The following is a 20,096-nucleotide window of genomic DNA, read 5'->3' as shown; positions in this document are numbered from 1 at the left end:
AGGGCCAAAATCAACACAAAGTAGGAACATAATATTAATTGTTTTATTAATGTGTTTGGCTAGTCAGGAAAATTAAAGTAAAAATTGACCTATGACACTGTCAATTCCAAGTGCACAACACAGTGATTTGATGTTTTGAAACACTATAATGATCATCACACAGTATTAATTTTTTTCTTTCACTTGTCTTTCTGATCTATCCTGAACACTGCTTATTAAAATTATCTTCCTGAGACAGAGCTATGAAATGTCATCTCTCTGACTTACACTGGCATTAATCACAAATTTCAATTTGCTGTCAGAGTCTACATCTCACCAATCTCGTTGTTTCATTACTCCTTAGGAAGCTGTCTGTGCTCCAAATACAATTCTGTTGACATCCCCCACAGGGTCCTTAGGGATCCTATGGCTACACCTTTGCTCCCGGCATTCCTTCCTGTTGAGACCTTTGTATTATTTGTACCACCCTCCTCCTTTCCCACCAAAACACACCTCCATGAGGCTGCCTCTGTCAGCCCCATCTCATCTGAGATGATGTCTAACCTGTACTGAGTGCTGGGGATATGCCAGGAATGGTGAAGCTTTAATGTGTATTATCCCATTTAGTTAGTCCAACTGCAAGGTGAAGAAATGGAGGCACAGTGAGAACAAGTCGTCTGCCTAAGGTTGTATGCTTAGTGAATGGCAGAGCTCACACTGCAACTTGGGTGGTCTGAACGCGAGCTCGGGACATGGGCTCTTAGACATCACGTCCCACTTGAATAATTACCTTTAAAATAAATTATCTCTGCTTGTTTCATGTGTCGTGTGTACTGTTATGTAATATACCATGTTCTTGGCCTTCTTCATGTCTAGGTTTGTATGTTTATTATACTACCATCTTCTTGAGGGCAGAGTTATTCATTTTTCAAATATTTATAAAGTGCCCTCCCTATGTATCAGGTGCTCTATTAGGCATTGGGGATATAGGACCTGTCCCTGCTTAAAGAATGACAAAGCATCCATATGGTGGGATACTGTGCAGTTATAACAAAGAATGAGGAGGCTCTTTATGTAAGGGCATTGGAAATGTCCCAAGGTATACTGTTAAGAGATAAAAGCTAGATGCAGAACACATTGTACACTGTGTCAACTTTTGTGTGGAATGGGGGGGCGGTTAGACTTTTTCTGTATGCTCTTACCTGTTAAAATGAAAGAGTCATTTCTTTTTTTTTTTTTAATGATTATCTCTTTTTTAAGATTTATTTATTTTTTATCAAAGGATAATTGCTTTACAGTATTTTGCTGTTTTCTGTCATGGCTGATTCATGTTGAGGTTTAAAAGACTCATTTCTTATCAATATGAAGTTTACAGTTTAGACAACATACTATAACAATGCTGTAGTCGATGTACAGTGGAACCTTGAGGGTCAAAAAATATATATTCTGAAATCTTCAAAAATATATAAAATATTGAATACCACCGTGGCAGTGAAGGCCAGCTTTTTCATGAAGTCTTATGTTCCCCTTGCACATTATAGAGCTGCTGCTAACAAGTGGCTTCTAGCAAAGGACTTTGTTTTCCATCATTCCTTGCGTGTTGGACCACGTGATTAGATTCTGGCCAGTGGAATGTGGGCGGAAATGATGGAACCCTAAAACTTTCTGTGGGGTCTGCAAGCTGACTGTTGACATCCAGGAAGTTCCTGAATGACTGTGGAACAAAGCTACTTCTCCTCCCTGCTGCCCATCAGGCTGCATATGAAAAATGAAACTGTACTGTGCTTAGCCAGTGGGATTACAGTGCACATCTGTTATTGTAGACTTTAGTAATACGCCATACTAGTATACAATTTTCTTCTCAAGTATAACTAAAAATTGTAAGTGACTCTTTCAGACTCTTGTTACTTGATGATGAGCATCTGGCTAGAATACCTGCTGAAACAGTTTTACAAATTGATTTTTCTTATTTTTACCTAGTACTTATGGTGGGATCATGCATATCACAAAGCTATGCCACAGGCATTTGTGACATCTCACTCTTTAATCGATCCAATATTTCCATTTTCTTAACTGGACTATATTTTCTTAGATGTTTTAACTTATGTCTCTAGTATTTACAGCTGCAAGCTTTCTTCTCTTTCCACATTTAAAAGTTTTATTATGAGATGCATCATACTTACAGCAGAGGGCATGAAACAGAGAGTATATTTTCAAGACAAACCAGAAAACAAAGACCTGTAAAATGCCACCCAAGCTGAGAAACAGAACACTGTTGGCCCCCAAGAAGCCCGTCAGTTGTCCCTTCTCGATTATAATTTCCTTCCTTCCCCCACAGAGGCAATCACTGTCCTGACCTTGGTGATAACCATTTTCTTGCCTTTCTTTATGTTTTACCACCTATATCTGATCCCTAATTTATGTAATGTAGTTGACCTGTTTTTGAACTTTGTAGAAAGGGAGTAATCAGCTCTATCTACTTTGTGCCTTGCTTCTGTGTCCAACACGATGTTTCTGAGAGTCATCCATGTTGTTTCATGAGGGGCGAGTTAGTTCATCCTCATTGTTGTAGTCTTTTCTGTGACTGTACTGCATTTAATTTATTCGTTCTAGGGTTGAAGGACATCCGACTATGGTAAGCATTGCTTTTATGAACATTTTTCCCCCATGCATCCTGGTGCACGCGAGCCTGAGTTTCTCTGAGGTACACACATGAGACTGGCCTTGCCGGGATATAGAATATGCTTCTCTTTAATCTGACTGGACAATTCCATTCTGTCTCACACAGGTGCCCATTAGTGCTACGGAAGATGAAAGATCTCCTCGTCCCATATCAATGTCAACATACTGGCACTGTCAGATTTGGAATTTTTCTGTTAATCTGGTAGTCATTTCACTGAGGGTTTAACTTGATTTTTCATTGTTAATAAAGTCGAACACCTCTCTGTGTGCTTACTGAGCGTTTAGATTTCTCTTCATGTGAAGCGCTAGTCTTCTGCCTGGTTTCTAATGGTGGTTTGGTTGCAGGAGTTCTTAATCTCAGCCTTGTGCCAGTTATATGTGTTTCAGATATTTTCCCTATCCGACACCTTGTCTTTCCACTTTCTTTATGGTATCTTTTGGAAAATAACGATTCAATTTGATCAGGACTGGATTTGTCTTCTCCTTTAAAGATAAAGTGCTTTTTGTGTCTTATTTAAGAAATCCTTCTTTTCCGTGAGGCCATGTAGTTATTCTTCAGTATTAGAGTCAAAGCTTTTATAGTTCTGTCTTTCACATTTAGATGTTTATTTCACATGGAAGTAGTCTAATCTCATTATTTTCCATGTGGTTATCCAATTTCAGCACCATTTATTGAAAAGTCTGTCACTTCCCCATTGGTCTGCAAAATCAACTATGGTCAAACATCAAGGATTTATAAATGTGGGGGGTCTGTTTCTGGGATTTCCATTCAGTTCCATGGATCTGTTCATCTAACCCTGTGCTAACACCTTAATTTTTTTCCCCCATTTTAGTTTCCTTCTGTCATTCATTCAATATATTTATTTTGAGTGCTTGATAGATCTTCTTCTAGGTACTGAGGATAGAGCAGTGAATAAAGCAGACTTAAAATCCCTGCCCTACCAGAGTTTATGTTCTAGCGGAAGAGTCAGACAATAGACAAGACAAATAAATAAAATAGATAGTATGCTAAATAATGATATTTGCTAAGGAGAAAAATAAAGCAGGGAAGGGGAATTGGAAACATTGGGGGTAGAACTGAAATTTTGGATTGGATGACCAGGGAAGGCATCACTGAGAAAGAGATATCTGTTTATACCTAAAGGGAATAAGGGGACATGCTGTGGCTGTCTGGAGGAAGAGAGAAGAAGGATGATCCGGGCAGAAGGATCAGCGAGGGCAAAAGCCCTGGTGTCTCCAAGTAATGAGGGAGGCCCGTGAGTGTAGATGGGTGCAGATCGGAGAGGAAGTCAGAGACAGCTGGCCTAACAAGGGCCAGTCCTGGGAGGGGGCTTCCCTGGTGGCTCAGTGGTAAAGAATCTGCCTGCCAATGCAGGAGATGTGGGTTGGATCCCTGGGTCATGAAGATCCTTGGAGAAAGAAATGGCAACCCACTCCAGTATTCTTTCCTGGGAAATCCCATGGACAGAGGAGCCTGGTGGGCTATAGTCCATGGGGTCTCGAAGAATCGTACATGACTTAGCGACTAAACAACAGGCGACAACAACAAGCCAAAAGTAAGCTAAACCAAAAGTAGAATAGTCCAACAGTCCACAAGCCTACTAGCACACAGTGTATATTATTGTGGGGGGTTTCACACTGGTTGCAGAGAAAAGGAAGACTAGAGTGAATAATGTCCTCCACATCACCAATATTTCTGTGTGGGAGATTAGGAGTAATCTCAGAGATAAAATCTCCAGACTGGAGTCTGGTGGCATCACAGAAAGCTAAGGTATTAAATCCTGTTACCATTGAAGGGAACAGTGAATTTAGAGGGAGCAGTAATGTCTGGAATGAGGGAGAGAAGATTAAGTAAGTTATTATTGGGTCAAAAGGTAGAGATGAAAAGCCAGGCAGAACATCCAAAGAGGGAAAGTACTTCTGCTGGATTTCCATTAAACCCTAGGTGACCTCTAAAAGCAGTGGTGAGGATGGAGACAGAATAAGAGGGTCACAGGCTCTCAAGGTGGGAAGGGGCATGTCCCACTTCACACTTTAAACATCCGGGACATCAGTCATCATTAACCTGGGGTCGAGGATGAGTTTCACAAGAGAATGTAAAGCTGTGTGTTAGTATATGTGCATGTGTGTGCATGGATCTGTGAATTTATCTGGAAAGAAAAAGAAGTTCATAGCTTTTCATCAGATTTTCGAATGGGTCCAACGACTGATCCAACAGTTTCTCCTTGAACAAATGCTTTTGGCTCTTTTCCTCGGAGTGGTCTGATTTGTTGCTGATCAGCTCTATTAGAACATCCTTCCTCATACTGAGCTGGCACTTATCTTCTAGGAACTCCCAACCCTGGTCTTAGTTTTGCCCCCTGGAGCAACCCTGGGTAAGTCTAATCCCTCGTTCATCTTTCTAAATGTAAACTCATTTTTAGGTGTATTGAAATTTTTTCTGACATGAGCTTAGTTGTTAAAGGAAATCCCTGACATTTTTGATGCCTTCAAAGATTCTCATGAAGTCAGCAAAAATTCTTAAATTTTGAAAAGCTTGCATGGAGCTTAAAAGTAACAAATTCTATTACCTGAACCCCATGTAATCCCATGAGGCTGACTTTCCAAGTTTGTTAAAATATTGGAGAAAGGATATAGAACTCTGTTCTCTCTCACTTCTTGGCAAATAATGTCTAATGATAGCTCCAAAGGGTCTGGTTTTCAGGAAAAGCCAGTTTTAGTATCAAGGACATACATCCTTACTATAACAATCATAGAGTTTCAAAAATGCAAAATAAAAACTATTTACAAAGGCAAGGAAGAAGAAAGAGTTTCTCCATGTCATGAGATTTAATTTTTAAAAAATCTATAGCCTCAAAATTCTAACTTATTTACACACTGGTTTTCTTATAAATTATACTACATAAAGCTTTTAGTAATTCTGCTTAACCATTTTTGTGGATTTCATTTCCATTCCTTCTCTTTATAGTTACCTCATAAAATAAATACCCACTAATCAATATAAGGCATAAAAGGAGGACAAAGAATAGAAAGATAAATAGGAAATAAATGGCACAATGTTAGATTTAACCCCAACCATATTAATAACCACGTGAACTATAAATTGTCTGACCACCCAATTGAAAAACATAACTTGTTAGATAGCGGGGGTGGGGGACTGGGGAACAAGGCTCAACCAGATGTTGCCCGAAAGAAACCCATTTTAATATAAAGATATAAATAGGTTAAATTTTTTTAAATATGAAAAGAAACACCATGCCAGTATTTGTCTATCTCAGACAAAGTAAATTTCAGAGCAAAAAATATTACCAGGGATGAAGAAGGTCATTTTGTAACAATAAAGAAGTCAATTCATCAATAGGACATAACAATCCTAAACACTAATTGGCCTAATAACAGAATTTCAAAATATGTGAAGCAAACACTGACAGAACTGCACTAATCTATAATTATATTCAGAGATTCAACATCCTTCTCTCAATAACTGATAAAAAAGTAGAAAGAAAATCAGTAAAGATATAGAATAATATAGTACACTTGAACATTACTATTAATCAACTCAACATAATTAATGTTTATAGAACAGCAGAGAATACACCCTTCTCAATTGCACATGGAATATTTACCAAGATAACTCATATTCTGGGCTATTAAAAAAAAGTCTCAAAAATTTTTAAAGGGTTCAAGTCATACAATTCATGTTCTCTGACCAAAGTGCAATAAAATTAGAAATTGATAACAGAAAAATAGCTGGAAAATCCTTAAATATTTGAAAATTAGATAATATACTTCTACATAATCCATGAAGCAATGAAAAAATCAAAAGGGAAATTAGAAAGTTTCTTTAATTTAATTAAAATGAAAATATAACCTATCAAAGTTTGTGGTTTGCTGCTAAAGCAGTACTTAGAGAGAAATGTATAATAATAAATGCCTGTTTTGGTAAAGGAGAAGGTCTCAAATCAATGACCTCAGTTTCTACTTTAAGAATCTAGGAGGAAAAAGAACAAATGAAACAAAGTAAGCAGAATGAAGGAAATAATAATGATCAGAGTGGAAATCAATGACAAAAAAACAAAGAAAATCAGTAGAGAAAAATCAATGAAACCAAAAAGTGGTTCTTTGGGGAAGTCAGTAAAAATTATAAACTTTTAGCCAGATAATCAGAAATAAAAAAGAGAGACAGAAGTCATAAATTACCAATCTCAGGAATGAGAGAGTTGGCATCACTACTGATTCTATAGGTAGTAAATGAAAAATATGGTATTATTATGAACAACTCTATGGCTATAAATCCAACGACTTAGATAAAATGGAAGTTCCTTGAAAGACACAACTATCAAAGTTCACTCAAGAAGAAGTAAAAAACCTGAATGGCCCTAATCTATTAAAGACATTTAATTTGCGAAAACTTTCCTTCAAAGAAAACTCTGGGCCAATTGATTTCATTTGGGCAATTCTATCAACCATTTAAAGAAGAAAGAATATAAATTCTATACAAACTCTTCCAGAAAACTGAAGTGGAAGGACTACCTCCTAACCTATTCTATGAGGCCAGGATTACTCTAATACCAGAAACAGGGCATTACAAGAAAATTGTAGACCAAAACACCTCATGAACACAGATGCAACAATTTTTAACAAAATGTTAGTAAATCAAATCCAACAACATATGGAAAGGATAATACACCATGACCAGTTCACTACCCTAGGTTGGTTTAACATTTGAAAATCAGTCAGTGTAATTCACCATATTAACAAACTAAGAAAGAAAAAACATATGCAGAAAAAGTATTGAGAAAGTTCAATATTCAGTCCTGATTAAAAAAAACTCTCAGGAAAGCAGAAAAAGAAGAGATGCGCCTCTCAACATGATATAGTATCTAGGAAAAGCCTATAGTTAACTTTATATTTAGTGGTAAAAGACTAAATGTATTCCCCCTAAGACGAGGAAGACGTTTTGCTTTACCACTTCTATTCAATATTGTACTAGAGGTTCTAGCTAGTGCAATAAGGTAAGAAAAAGGAATAAAAGGCATTCGGATTGGAAAGGAAGAAACAAAACTGTGTTTATTGCCAGTGACACAATAATCTCTGTAGAAAATCTGATAGACCCTACAAAAAATCTAATAGAGCTAGAAGTGAATTTAGCAAAGTTGCAGGACATAAGATCAATATATAAAAGGGAATTGTACTTTATATACTACCAATGAATAATCAGAAGTTAAAATATAAAAACGCTGGGACTTCCCTGATGGTCCAGTAGTTGGGACTTTGCAGGGGGCACAGGTTCAATCTCTGGTCGGGGAACTAGGATCCCACATGCTATGTGGAGTGGCTAAAAAACAAAAACACTATTTAATAGCATCAAACATGAAACATTTAGGAATAAATCCCAGAAAGGTGAACAAGACCTGTATCCTGAAAACTATAGAACATTGTTGAAAGAAATTAAAGAGAACTGAAATACATGGAATGATACATCATGCTGTTGTAATAATGTCAATTCTCCCCAAACAGATCTGTAGAATTCAATGGAATCTTGATCAAAATCCCAAGGGCCTTTTTTGCAGAATTTGACAAGCTGATTCTAAAATTCATATAGAAATGCAAAGGAACTAGAATAGCAAAATCAATATTAAAAAAGAAAAGCAAAGTCAGAGGGCTTAAATTATCTGACTTCAAGATTTATTAAAAAGCTAAAGCAATCAGACAATGTGGTCTTAGAATCAAGATAGACAAAAAGATCAACAAAATAAAATAGAGAGGCCAGAATTAGACCCTTAACATACTCGATTAACTGATTTTTGATAAATGTGTATGGGTAATCAGATAGTACAGGAAAAACTAGATATCCATGTCAAAAGAAAAAAACCTTATATATGACTCCAAAAGCAGGATCCATAAATGAGGAGAAAATAAGTCAGACTTCATAAAAATCAAGAATTTTTGCACTTTGAAAAACTTTAGGAGAATTAAAAGGTATACCTAGATTGGGAGACAATATGTACAAATCCCTTATCTCATAAAAGACTTGTATCCAGAATATATAAACACCTCTCAAAACTCATTAATGAGAAACAAACACTCCAACTGAAAAAAATAGGCAAGAGACTTGAATAGAAACTTCACCCAAGAGCATTTACTGATGACAAATAAGCCCATGGAAAGATGCTCAGTATCTTTAGTCATTAAGGAAATGCCAATCAAAACTGCAATAAGGTAACACTTCTCACTTGTCAGAATGGCTGAAGTGAAAAAGACTGACCATACCTAATATTGTCAAGGATGGGGAGCAACTGAAACTCTCATTTACCGCTAGTAAGAATGGAAAATGACACACCTTTGAAAAGTAGTTTGGCCCTTTCTTAATATGCTTAATATACATGTACAAATTTGGAAAACTCAGCAGTGGCCACAGGACTGGAAAAGGTCAGTTTTCATTCCAATCCGAAAGAAAGGCAATGCCAAAGAATGCTCAAACTGCCGCACAATTGCACTCATCTCACACACTAGTAAAGTAATGCTCAAAATTCTCCAAGCCAGATCAGCCCTGGGATTTCTTTGGAAGGAATGATGCTGAAGCTGAAACTCCAGTACTTTGGCCACCTGATGCGAAGAGTTGACTCATTGGAAAAGACTCTGATGCTGGGAGGGATTGGGGGCAGGACGAGAAGGGGACGACAGAGGATGAGATGGCTGGATGGCATCACCGACTCGATAGACATGAGTCTGAGTGAACTCTGGGAGTTGGTGATGGACAGGGAGGCCTGGCTGCTGCAGTTCATGGGGTTGCAAAGAGTTGGACACGACTGAGCGACTGAACTGAACTGAACTGAACAATAGGACTCAGTTGTCCCATTCTTAGAAATTTATACCCAAGAGAAATAAAAGCACATGTTCACAGAAGGACGTGCACACAGATACTCATGACAGCTTTATTTATAATAGGACAAAACTGGAAATAACCTATATGTCATCATCACGTGATCAGATAGACAAATTGTGGTATATCTCTATAATGAATACTACTCAGCAATAAAAGGGAAAGAACTATTGATAGATGACTGAATAATCAACAACAGAATAATTTCAAAATTATTATGCTGAGTAGAAGCCATACAAAGAAAGTACATATGGTACGATCCCATTTGTTTAAAATTCTGGAAAATGCAAACTAATATATAGTAATAGAAGATTGTGGTTGCCTGGAGAGGGAGTGAGTGTAGGAGAGTGATGTATGGATTACACAGAGGCCTGGGGAAACTTTTGGAGGTGATGGGTATGTTCATTACCTTGATGACTGTTGATAGTTCCATGTGTACATACATCAAAACTGTTCACTCTAGACTTGCATAGTTTATTCTATATCAAATATATTTCCATAAATCTATTTTTAAAACTATTTTAAAATGTATATAGTGGGCACACTGTGTGTGCCAGATAAGTGTTTTAAGTGTGTAAAATGCAACCTCCTCTTTAATTATCACAACAAACCTACAGGCTGATCCTATGATTGTACCTTTTTACAGATGACACTGAAGCTCAGAGTTGTTCACGTCCAAGGCTACCCAGTTAGTAAGTGGCAGCCTGACCACACTCTCACTCTGAACTGTGAACTTGTGATAGAAAGAAATATCTGAGAGGCACAATAAAGTGCTAAGAGTCCACACATTCATTATCTAGATCCTCCTAAGAGAGTGTGGAGTAAGCAAATGACTGTGCCTACTTTACAGATGGACAAACTGAGGTTCAAAAAGATTAAGGTGACTTTTAGTTTCAGGTCTGGGGGAAGGGATGGCTCCCTCCTCCTACCAGGGCTCCCTGTCCACTGAATCACAAGGCTCCAACTGCTGTTGCTAGACTTCTGCGATTTTTTTTCCTCCGATGGCCAAAGATCGGATAAATTGAGTTCCTGGTGTTTACAGATGTCAGAAATTCCGACAACTGAGCACTGCAATATTGCTGGACATATTCTTCTGCGACTGCAGTTCAGGAAAAAGGTAAGGCTTGGCATTTACAAGGGTCACGGGGCCCTCGAGTCCACATAGCACCTTTCGGGTTTCAACGCCCGCGTGCTGGCTGACAGCCCGCCAGCGTGTTCCGCGGCCGCGTCCCGGCGCTCTGCCCGGCTGCCCCTCCCGCGCGGCTCGGTGGGGGCGTCGGGGAGGCGGGCCCGGGGACGCTCGCGAGGCGCTCCGGCGCGGCGCCCCCTACCGGCGCCCTGCTCCCTCGCCCCGGATCCGGTCCGGGCGGCGCGGGGACGCCGGCCTGACAGCCAGCGAGCGGACCGGCGAACGGCGCGGAGCGCCGCGAGCGAACGGGCGCGCCCTGCAGGGGTAGGTGGGCCTCGGGACGCAGGCAGGAGGGCGGGCGGGGGCGGCGCGCGCGGGCGGGGGCCGGGGGCGGGCGGGGGGCGCGCGCGGGCGGGGGTCGGCGCGGGGGCGGGGTGGGCGGGGGGCCCGGCGGCGGGGGCGCGCGCGGCGGCGCGCGGCGGGCGCGAGTCATCAATTATGCAAGGACTCGGGCGGCGCGGGGGGCGGGCGCGGGGAGCGCTCCAAGATGGCGCCCACCGCAGTCCCGCCCGCCGCATCCTCGGCGCCTCTGCAGTCCGGCCGCGCCTCCCGGGCCCCGCGCTAGGGCCGCCGCTGCCTCCCTCGCCGCCGCTGCCGTAAGTCGCCCCAGAGCCCCTGCCCCGGCGCCGCTCTTCGTCCGCCGGGTTCCCTTTCTCGTCTCGGGACCCTGGAGCGGGGCTCGCCCATCTCCAGTCAGGGGCTTTGCCGCAGAGTGCGCGGCGGGGCTCTAGGGGCTATGGAGCGGGGTTTCTGCCCTCCCGGTTTTGTACAGGTGCTTGGAAGTCTTGCTTCCTTCTAACGTGTTTATCGGGGATCCCTGAGGAGAATTGAGGACCACTGCCCCCCACCCCCATACACCCTCTCTCTCCTCCGCTCTTGGCTGCACAGGGGGGGACTCTGGCTGCTCTCGGCGCCCCTTCCGTGGTGCAGCACCCCCTCCTTCCTGTATGCCAGAGCCAGGGCAGAGTCGGGGCCCCTTGCCCGGTTGCACTGGAAGGGCAGCGCTGTCCGGATCTTCTAGAGCAGCTCCTTAGCTCTACCCCCTCCCCCATGTCTTACTGCATCCTTCTCCCCCATCCAGCTCCAGGTTGTTACCAAGTGCAGAAGCCAGGGGCTCGTGGGTTCTTAGGGGAGCCGGGACTCCCCTGTCCTTTACTCAGATGCTTCCGTCCCCCTTCCGACAGGGTGCCCTGGGGCTGTGTTGGGGGCCCCCGGGACCTTCCTCGGCAGGCTAGGATTCCTGCATTAGGGAGTACATCACTTTGAGAATATCCCCTTCCCCCACCCCCACCCCTACGCCACCCGATGCAGAGCCTGCTCCTCTCCTCCTCTCTCCTGCCCTCCCCCACCGTGCCACCGGCAGCGAGCACCCTGGGCTTCTGCTAGCTTTGGGCTTACAGGACTGCCCAGCTGCACGGGCTTGGACCCCAGCTCTGTAGTTCTCCCTTGGTACTCGGGGGACTGCAAAGCCTCTGCATTTTTCCTGAGAGCTCAGCTCCATCCTCTTCGTGCCAGCAGCAACCACCAGTGGAGACTTGGCAGTTAACTTTCGGGGGTGCTTAGCCAGGGCTTTCAGACCCCTTCAAGGGTCCCAGTTTTGAAGTGGTATGGAATAGGAATCATTTTTCAGTCTGATAAATATGATTTTTCAAACCAGGCATTCCTTCCAGGTACCCCACCCTGTGCCCTCTTCCACACTTACACTGCAGTTTTTGAAACATGGGGGAATACATTTTACATCCGGAGACTCCAAGGTTCAGTATCAGTATCCATAATAAAAGGATGTCATCTGTTTGGGGAGGAGGGGAGAGTTGGAGAAGAAACTTTGCATTGCATCTGGCTAATTCAGGGGGAGGGAGAAATAATTAACATAGAGCAAGCGCTACCAAACAGGGAAAATTGCTTTTAATGCGTGCACAGTGGGCACCAGAGAAGTCGGGATGGAGGCAGAAAGTGTGGGTGAGGGCTCTGGGGGCCAAGGGGGAAGGCACTTTTTGTAACTGTTTCTCAAGTTTGAGCCTGGAGAGCCTTCAGAGAGGTAGGGGTGTGCTAAGGCTGGGGATGTTTTAGTTTTCCAAGAGAGATTTCGGGTGTGGTAGGTTTTCACTGTTTCACAGTCTTTCTGTACTTCTCTTTTCTCCACGTGCATTAGAAGATAATGGTGGTTGGGGGACTTTTTTTTTTTTTTTCTTAAAAAAAATTTTTATTTTTGATGTGTAATGGAAATGGCTGGGTGACATTACCATCCGGTCCCATCCTGGTAGAAATCTTGGGGGAATCCGACTTAAAATGCTGAAAGCTTCGTAATACATTGCCTTTAACCTGGTTCTTGAAATACTGCAGCATTTTTTCTTCGGAGCTCATGACACACAAGGCCTTCAGTTCTCCCTGAAAGAGAATTTGACTGCTTGGAAGGGGGGTGGTAGTGATGGCTTGGCACTCAGCAAACATTGTCTGTCCTAGAAATTGAGGCTGTCCCCGGAGAGGGCTCTAAGCATGTTATGTGCTCTGTGCACATCTGATACAGGGTGTGTGTAAGTGTGTTGTGTTTCTTGGTAGTGCTGCTCGTGGGTACTGCAGCGCAGCTCTTGACAGTGCAGGCCAGTTACTGGTTTTCTGGGTTCAGTCTGAGAGGCTGACTTAATACATCTTCGGTTTTCTTTTGGGGTTTTGTCAACTTTTACCAAAATATTGAAGGATTTTATTTTAAATTAGTAAAGGATTATGAAATGGCAGATAGTGTACATAAAAATAAACAGCCATACAGTTGGTTGTTGCTTTCGTTGCAGGGTCTCTAACAAACGTTTCTCAGGGCCCAGCTTGCCCAGCTTTGGTTGCCTGTATGGAGGTTTACGCCAGGGTTTCTTGCCGTGGTGCTGAAAGGACAGTTCCCTGGCAGGCCTGCTAGTGGAGTGCATACATGCTGGACATGGCTTGGGTTTTTCTTGCTTTTGGATCAGCAGGCTCTCCTGTAGATGTGTGCATGCGCAGCTCGGTTTATACTTGAAGTTGCAGACCTAGTTATCATATTTTATTACTCCCACATAACTCTTCATTTTGGCTGTCCCTCATGGAGACAGTGTTTTTGCAGGCTGCAACAGATCCATATGTAAGTCACACAGTGACATTTTGCTGACTACATTATTTCAGCACATTTTGATAATTTCAAGTAGCAAGAAACTATGAATGTTATGAGATTTTGGTCTCCCAAACTAATCACCTGGCTTGCTAAGTTAAGCTGGATCAGAAGGGCATCTTATTTGGGTTGGTTTGAACAGTGAGCAGGGAAAAGGACTTGACACAGCAGAGGCCGGTATGCAGTTCATTGTTTCACCAAAGTAATTTCTCAAAAAAGTATTTTAAAATCCTAAAATAGTGAAGACGGGCATAAAATTCAGCTTGTATGGATCTCCCATCTAGCACAGGGATCCCCTTTTATGAGACCTCACATAAAGCAGGTCATTCTGCTGGGGTTCCACTGTGACTGAAGCACTTCTATGTCATTGAAAAGGTAACATAAAGTTAAAAGACATATAAATTGGGTGTGATGAGGGGCAGATGTCATTCTTGTGCTTCTTACTAAGAAAAGACTGACGTTCAGTGTTCTATAGAGATTATACAAGAAACCTGCACCTGCTTGAAAAGAATACAAAGATAGAGACATATCCACCTAAAGCAAGGAAAACATTCTTGAATGGAAGCAGAAATAATTACCTTTAATGTGCTGATAGTATATAACAAGTTGTTCTAGAGCCGCATGCATGAATTAGTGAATACTTAATTCCTATAGATTATATCTGAGAAGGAAAATAAAACCACACTGTTTAGAAAGTGTTCAAAATGCAGTTTATTCAGCAGTTGCTTAAAGTAGGGTGTGGGCAGCAGCTGGCTCACCCCAGCAGCCCCGTGGCCCCCAGGCCTAGTGCTGGGTGCTCCAGCCCAGCCATGGTGCCAGGTTCCCCCATAACAGATACTTATTGCCCAGTGTTGTGGGGAGGCCCAGTTGCCACAGGTTATACGCCCATCATGCAGGCCTCTCTGCCATGCTCCCCTAGCTTCAGCAGTGCCTGGAGGTAACACCACCTGCTCTCTCCACACCTAGCCTTTGTTCTGGAAACCTCAGAGAGGACTGGGGCTTGACTTGTCTCAGGGAATGTTTCCCCCGGGCCCTGGCTTAAGCCCATACTCCTGACCTCTCTGCTCACCTTAAGGGCTCTCTGAAAGCCCAGTGACTCCTCTGCAGCTCCTCAGAGGTACTGTTCTTTCCACTCTGGGTCTAGCCTTTTCCTAGCAGTGTCCCAGCTCCTGGCAGCCTGGGGACAACTCTACATAGAGTGACCTGGGACCAGGCACAGGGAAACTTGGATAGCTCAAGCAGTGTAACTGCATAAACAGTAATGTCTCAATAGAGTGCTCTGGGGTGTAGGTGGTTCCTGCAATTGGCAAAAACAAACAAACAAAAACAGTTTGTTCAGAGATGAGTTTCCATAATTATAAAAATAAAGGATACTTATTACAGAAATATTTTAGTATGTGGAAAATGGAAAAAGTCATCATTAGTGAAACAGTTGTTTTATGGTTATTTCAGTTTTGTTTTTTCTGTAAAGAGGGAAAGAAGCACTTGCAAAAGTTATTCAGAACAATAAAAATAAGTATTTTAAAACCAAGCCTTTTAAACTCTTAAGTTCACAGTCTACTAGTCATTTAGAGATGTAACTGCTAGACTGTTAGATTTTAATATCTTTTTTTTTGGGAATCTTTTTTTTTTAATTTCAAGAAATTATCTTTAATGTAAAAGAATTCATTCTATACTCAAATATAGCCAGTTAACTAGAAGAATAAAGACAACTTCTCTCAATCAGGGACTCAATAAATATTCTCCCTCTGCACCTACTGTGTGTGAAGCATTGTACTAAACACTAACTCTTTAAATGGCAAGAACCAGCTTAGAAAAGGATAACATGCTTGAAAACTATGACTATTAAAGTGTTAAAAGAAGGGACTAGAACTTTCACCCTTCATGTATATTAATTGCTGAAATGTTGAATGGTAGCATATTAGATCTAGCCCAGTGATTCAACCTAAAAAGAATAATTTTATGCAGAAACATGAAGTAAATGTGTGTAAAGAAAAGGCAAAGAAGAAATCTGGAAAAATTTTCTTTAAACCAGGACTTGCAGTTAAGTACGTATCAGGAATTAAGGTGAAATGAAGACCCAAGAAGGTTGTCCTGGTTACACCATTGAGAGGAGAAAGTCAGCAGCAGTGTGGGCTTTGGGGACAGGCAACACTAAGGTTCAAGTCTCCAGTCTTCTGCTTACTAGCTTTGTCACCTTGGATAGGTTATTTAATCTATCTGAGCTTTGGTGTTCTCATCTGTAAAAATAGGAATAATAATACCTACGTGGCATGGTGTTTGTGGGGATTAAATGAAATCTCTGTTTCCTTATGGTTTCTGACACATAGAGCTCAGTGTATATTAGCTCCTTTTCCTCTTGGGATTTAGCAGCTTAGTGTGTATTTATATGTGTATTTGATATAGTATATGTGTACTGTATTAAATTTCAGTAGTCTGGAAAGCAGACAGTTGCTTTATCTTCAGTCTGGCAGAGGATAGCGTCAAGAGGTACCCTGACTGTGGATGGGCGTTGCTAATGTAGAAGGAGAAAGGTTTTACTGTACAGTTGCAGTGCTGACCGCCACCCCCCACCCACCCCATGCAACTGCAGTTACTAAAGTAATTCTTTCTGCGTTCATTCCCAAACTGTTCTAGAATAGAACTTTTTACCAAATAGGAATGCTCTGGCACTCACCAGTTGGCAGGCAGCTGAGCTGGTTTTAGCCATGGCTTGAGATCTGAAGGTGGAGTGGACTCAAAGGCTGAGGTTCCCCTTTATTCTCGAGTTGGGTGTCTTCACTGTGCTAAGTGATTATACAGGTTTGGAGTTGCTTTTGTCTCCAGCATTCTTGTAGGTTTTCCCATTGTATAGTCTTTTTTGTGGGGAGAGGGTGGGTGGGAAGTGCAGCATTGTGGGATCTTAATTCCCTGGCCAGGGATCAAACCCATGGCCCTGCATTGGGAGTGTGGAGTCTTAACCACTGGACCACCAGGGAAATCCTCAATTATGTCGTCTTCTAACTGCTTTCTTTGAATGAGTGTCTTACATTTAGGTCTCATGGCTCACCATCTACCTAATTATTACTCTATGTTTATAAAAACTTTAAAAATCTTTTGATGAGTTGATTGTTTGAGTTAGGTAAGACAGATATTATTCTACTCATTTTCAGTCTGAGGAAATTGAGTATCCTAGCTTGAGTTGTCCAGGGCTATGGGACCATTAAATGATGGAGTGGAGACAGGGACCCAGGTTGGTTAATTAATGTTTAAAAGATTTTTTTTTCTATTAAATGGTGTTATATTCTGATATTCATATAACCAAGTGATGTGAACAATTTTGGCTTTATTTTAGGAAATTATCATTATCCTAGGTAGCTAAACATATCTTAGTGAGTGGGCATAATGAAAGATTCTGGGATAGGCAGAGGGAAGGCCAGAGTACCTTTGAAGGAGAGCAGGACGGATTCTGGAAGCAGGACGGATGAGGGAAAGTGAGCAGAAGATGTGTCTCACCGATAAATAGAGTACAGATGAAGAGAGGAGGCATGGAAGTAACCTGCTTGCTTTGTTTCTGCAGCTGTCCTAGCTACTTCTTTAAAAAAAGTCGTCATGTCTTGGGGTTTGCTTGTCTTTCTTAATTTCTCTTACACATAAACACATGTTTGGCTGCTCACAAATGCTCCCACATTGCCAACATAAGTTATAATCAGGACCATAGGGTAATTATGGCCACCATCACCTGGACTTTTTTTTTGCTTATGCAAGGCTGAAATTGGTATAGGACTCAGAGGAAAATTGCTCCTGGGGGGTGAGGGTAACCTAGTTGAAGTAGAAAAAGTTCTGGGAGGCTGTTAGTCTAAAAGAGCAAAGGTGAAAGTAGGTAATAGTTCTGATTTCCCTTAGGGATATGGAGATATGTGGTTCTGAGCAGAGCCGAACAGAAGGGAAGCTGGGACTCGAAGGGTCTGAGATGGGCTCTTAGTTTGGAACTGAAGCGCTCTTGATCCTGGAAGGAGTTGATTGGGTTAGGGTAACTAAAATGTTGTCTGGAGAGGTTTTATATTCACTGTTGGTGGTAGTGAGAGGCTTCCAGCATTCACCGGGCTTGTCCCAGGATCTGGAAATGGAAAACACTGAAGTCCCTCAAAAGACGCGTTAACAGGCTCCTTTCATGTTCAGTTGATTAGTGTGAGTTTTATGCTGTAAAGTCTTTTGAGTTCCTGGGGAATAAGAACATCAGAGAAATATAGTGAATGCTTATTTATCCAGGGATGGGTTATCTAGGCTATGAATTATATGTGCCATTTATTTTCCTCCCTTTTTCTACATTTTAAGTATTTAACTGATTATTAGCATTTCCATCAGAGTGAACTTGGGAAAGGAGAAAAAGTCAAAATTAAAATGTTACTGTAAATTTTTAGTGATTGATAAAGAAAGAAATCAATAAAAAAGTAGTTCATTTTTCATCTATTCTTACTCTCTCCTTATTTTAAAGTACAGACAGTTGAAAGCTGAGCCTCCAAAAGCTTAATGTTCACCAGAAGCCAGTATGAAATGGCATTTTTCCTTCATTTTACTGAGTGACAGCCCTGTAAATAAATAGGTCTTAATTTATTACATGGTTAGTGTCTTGTTTTACAAGGAATTTTTCTTCAATTAAGGATAAATGCAGCAGGCTTTTGCTTCACATTCACTAGTATCTTTTTGTTTTAGCAAGCAGCTGAATAAAAATGCTTTTAACTGAAAGCAGACTGATGCATTATTATTAAATTGCAGAGAAGGATTGAGCGGGTTTCAAAAGAGACTGGTAGCACTTTCTTGGAGGTCAGAATACCCAAACATCTCATTTGCCACAGAATTCCCATTTGGATAGCCAGAGATTTTGGTGAAAATTAAAAGGAGAAATGTCTTGTTTCTAGGAATGATGCCTTGAAGAAAATAAAGCATTTAAAATAGATTTATACTGTGATAAGGAAGAAATCATTTGGAGGGTGAGAAATTATCAAAGTGGAGAGTGAGAGAAAGTGAAAAGAATGACTGCAGCATGTGTATCCCTAGGCTGATTCATGTTGGCGTGTAACAGGAAGCAGCAAAATTCTGCAAAGCGGGTATCCTTCAATTAAAAAAAGAATGACCGCAGTGGAAATGGACAAGGGAGCCTGGATGTGAACTTGGGGAGAGTCCTCTCTCCTCTGCAGGCTCCTTTGGATACGTGTCTCTGTTTATTCCCTGAGCTAGAATGATCCTGAGCTTCTGGATCTAGCACAGACCTTCAGGAGGATGTTTTGTGTTTTAAATGTTATTTTACCCCTTCCTTTGCTAGAACTTTGCTGCAGATTGCTTACTTTTCCTCATCTCTGCTTTGGAAAAGATGGAGAATACTTTCTTGCTTTGTAATAAAACAAATAAACAAAAAATGGTAACATTCTTAAATGTGTTTATAATTAACTTTTTTTTAAATGATTTTAAGTCATTTAATATAAAAACATTTTCTCAAACGGCACTGTTGCAGGTATCTCTCCATTCTGTACATAAAATTCATCTTTAACATTTATTTGTTTAAAGAGTTAACAGAGGCAAAGGGTTAAAAAAATCAGAAGCTTCAAAGTTAAGTCTTCTTATCCTGTCACCTTCACTCCGTGTGCATTCTATAAAGATAACTACTGTTACCAGCTTCTTTGTATCCTTTCTACATGATATGCTTGTAAACTCTTTCTCTTCCCTGTCCCCCACACAATTACATCCTTTGTCTTTTGAGGAAGACTGTTACAATAGTTTGAGGATTTGAATTCTCAGTCTAGGTCATTTTAGATCAATTAATCCCCCCTTAGCAAAAACATTTAGTGACATTCTTAAATGTATTTTTTTTTTTAGTTTCTTTTTTTTTTTTTTTTAAGGATATTAAGTCATTTAATATGAACACATTTTCTCAAAAGGCACCGTTGAAGGTATCTCTTCCATTCTGGGTTATAAATTTGGGGATTTGAATATAATTAGAGTATAATTAGAATTATATTCAAATTAGAATAGAAATTTCACCAAGAACAAATCAGTAGGACTAGGTTAGGATACCCCAGTGGCAGATAAGCCTGCAAAAATGGGGGAGAGTTAGCTAAACATTATGAATTTGTTGACGTTGCAGTTATCCTTGGAGACGATGGAGAACATAGAAGGTGGTGGTTGTTTTTTTAAGGCATGCAGAATGACACATCACAGTTTATAATATTTTAGGAGGATTGGGC

The 20,096-nt window shown here is 41.2% G+C and overlaps 1 protein-coding gene across 1 annotated transcript in view; it reads left to right on the top strand.

The window, feature by feature from the left end:
• Positions 1–10,900: 10,900 nt before the first annotated feature.
• SCN8A (sodium voltage-gated channel alpha subunit 8) overlaps positions 10,901–20,096 on the top strand; it is a 200,094-nt gene continuing 190,898 nt past the window's right edge. Inside the window, exon 1 of the mRNA XM_027967303.2 lies at positions 10,901–11,000. The gene's annotated coding sequence lies outside the window, so the exon portion shown is untranslated. The remainder of the gene's footprint in view (positions 11,001–20,096) is intronic.

Source organism: Ovis aries, chromosome 3 (genome assembly GCF_016772045.2).
Source record: "Ovis aries strain OAR_USU_Benz2616 breed Rambouillet chromosome 3, ARS-UI_Ramb_v3.0, whole genome shotgun sequence".
Lineage (NCBI taxonomy): Eukaryota > Metazoa > Chordata > Mammalia > Artiodactyla > Bovidae > Ovis > Ovis aries.
This window is presented reverse-complemented; position numbering and strand designations above follow the sequence as displayed.